This window comes from Triticum urartu, unplaced genomic scaffold (assembly GCF_003073215.2).
Source record: "Triticum urartu cultivar G1812 unplaced genomic scaffold, Tu2.1 TuUngrouped_contig_4605, whole genome shotgun sequence".
NCBI lineage: Eukaryota > Viridiplantae > Streptophyta > Magnoliopsida > Poales > Poaceae > Triticum > Triticum urartu.
The window spans coordinates 486-3,565 of NW_024115207.1; the positions used below are offsets into that span (position 1 = coordinate 486).

General features: G+C 52.1%; 1 pseudogene; it reads right to left on the minus strand.

Moving 5' to 3' along the window:
- Positions 1 to 559: 559 nt before the first annotated feature.
- On the minus strand, positions 560 to 2,721 carry LOC125528059 (annotated as a pseudogene).
- Positions 2,722 to 3,080: the final 359 nt, after the last annotated feature.

A 3,080-nucleotide genomic window follows, 5' to 3' on the forward strand; every position in this document is an offset into this window, starting at 1 on the left:
AGGAACACCTGGGAGCAACATCCGGGCCAAACCGACAACTACATCCCCTCCGTGTAGACCCGATGCGTCTGTTTTCCCCCTCCAGGTGCCGGCGGCGGCGCCGTCCTTTAGGGGGGCCACGCCCCGGAGATGCGTGCCGCCTCTTCGAACATGCCACAACACCACCCGGTTATGATAGGTCATCCCATAGAAACACTTGAGAGCAACGTCCCCTCCGTATAGACCCGATGCGGCTGTTTCCGCCCTCCAGATGCCGGCGGGGGGGCCGCCCGCGGGGGGGGGGCACCCCGGCGGGGGGGAGGGGGGCCGCCACAGAGCGGGGCGGTCGGGTGTTTGCAACCGCCACTCAACTTCTATCGCATAGCTGTTTTTGATTTTAATAAAATTTAAGGACCTATATTCAAAAGAACATGACAGCATATTATTAATGTGCTCGAAAAAAATACACAAACTATATATATATATTCATAATCTATGGAAAAAATTACAAACTACATACATATTCATATAATACATAAAAAAGCATGAACACATATTTTTTAAAAAGCATAAAAACATATGCAAAAAACATATGTAAAAAAAGCATTAAAACATATGGAAGAAAAGTATGTAAAAAAATAGCTATGCCGACGGCAAAGATACGGCAGAGTTCTGATGGGCGCCGTGCCGCGGATCGGTGACGTGGCAGATATGCCGACGGCTGCCGTCGGCATACCTTCACCGCGGATCGGTGACGTGGCATGTGGAGATATGCCGACGGTCGCCCGTCCAGACCGTCGGCATAGGTTTGACGGCGTTAGCCACTAGTCACGGGCGGGGGCGCCGGGCCCACAGTTATGCCGACGGCCTATCTATGCCGACGGCTGCTGTCGGCATGTCTGCGGCTAGGTCGACGGCCGTTTTGTGCCGACGGCGGCCGTCGGCATAGGTCCATGTAACCCGACGGCCAGTTTACGCCGACGGCCAGGACTGGGCTGTCGGCATATCTCGAACTAGGCCGACGGCAGCCGTAGGCATAGCTTTGGCCGTCGGCGTATGCCCGTTTTCCGGTAGTGAGGCGGTGTCCTTTGGTACAACGGCAAGTTGACGGGTAAAGAGAGCGTAGGGTCATGGGAACGTCAGATAATGTCGTTAGATCACGAGCAAGCGGCCGCGGGCTATGTGCCATGGAAAACGTCACTAAGACAAGAGGCAATCGTGTTGGTGGACAACGACTTGATAGGAGATGCCACACCGGCCATGGCGACGGCTGGGGAGTGGGGACGTATAGCCACCAGGCTGGGGATGGCGGCCAGGGCCGTAAGATCCAGAAATGACTAAGTTGCCCTTGTGTATAGATGGTCAGATCCATTTCGTACTCCTATATATATGTTTTTGGAGCACCAAGGTACCGTAAAAAAGCTCAACCATGATAATTGAGTAACATGTTTGATTGCTTGGTTCAATTAGGGAAATGCAAGCAAACTAGGCACTACTCGTCCTAGATTAGCTACAAACTTAATTAAAAGGTAATTTGACGGGTGAACTTACGTGCATGTGCAGGTGTAGAAAGAGGGCTCTTCCATGTCAGGAGGAAGCCATTGACGATGAGCTGCTCGTAGTCGCCCGCGTTTGCCTTGCCCGACGAGCCCAGCACCGGCATCACAGCAGCGTCACAACCCTCGTAGCTGTCGTAGCTGCTCATCTCGTTGTAACGGCCTCCTGCACGAACAAACACCTCGCTTTTGTTCCCACACCTCATCCTCGTCTGCACCAGCTCTCTGTCCCGATGTATCACAGTCGCCGCTGCGGCCTGTGTGCACCTGTACAAGATGAGGTTCAGGTAGTCGGAGGCGATCCTGAAATGGACGCCGAGTTTGGCGGATGTGTTCCAGATCGGCAGGCAGTTGTTGGACAACAATTCCAGCTTTCCCACATCAACGACATGCATGCTGCGTTGCTCGTAATTTATACTCATCATTGCAAAGCCGTAGCCAGAGGTCATAAAGCTTCGCAGAACTGGAGTGTTGTTATAGCAAGTGACCTCGAAATCTGAGAAACCACAAGCTGGTTCCATCTCGGTATCCCTGCGCCAGAATGGGTCGGAGATTGTCATGTTGCCGCACCTCTTGGCCGAGCCCAAGCAGCCATCCCTTTGCTGCTACTCAGCCCCAGCAAGCATCAGTGGCAGCCACCAAACCCAGACGAAGACTAAGAACCAGCAGCCTGGAGGCATCGGAGAATAAGACATGAATTATGTTGCAACAACAAGCAAAAGGGCAAAGTGAATAGATGAGCATGGATGGTAGGGAGATACAAGTAAGAGATGATACTGTGGCTAAGAATGAACGTTGAACGGTAGTACGTATATGGGGCAATGGAGTCCTTGGCAGTGGTCCTGTGTACGTCCACTGCCAACGAATTCCCTGACTACACCAATTGACGGGGCAAGGGAAGACCTGGCACAAAATTATGAGTGGCTGCAGATCAAGCTACCAATTCCCTCGGAAAATGCTCACTCCCGAGAGGACTTTTCAGATATGTGCAACTAATCCAAGGAAAGTGAACGGTCTCAGTCTCACATGCCGTGAACTCCTGGGTAGGTGCATACTTCCATATTTTCTTCAACTGGGTGAGAGTGATATAATTTTCCATGTCCGGGCCAGAGTGGGTACCCGACGTATTGACGTTCTTCCTGGTACGCCTTGGGCGCGCAGGTCGCCACGGTTGCGGCCGCCGGGGTCGTTGCATGGTGCAGCATTGCGAAGCATGTTGCCATGACGGAGAGGAGTGCTCGTGGCAATGGGGATTGGATCAGTCCTTGGCTGGCTGGTGGGTGGCTGGTGGTTGCGGTGTTGTGTTGTGTGGAAGAAGGCACCTAAAACGGGGACTAAACGACCCATGTTTTGTTGGTTTTATTTAGTGGGTGCTCAACTGCTGCTTATTCAAGCGAACGCCATGCTTTACGTGATGCTTGCGTCAGAAGATTGAGATTCACAGTGGCAGGTGAGTGGAATGTGATAGTTTGAGATATTGGAGAATAATTGTTGTATTGATTGGGGCCTCAAGGGCTGTTTATATAGATTACAAAGCTTGGGCTC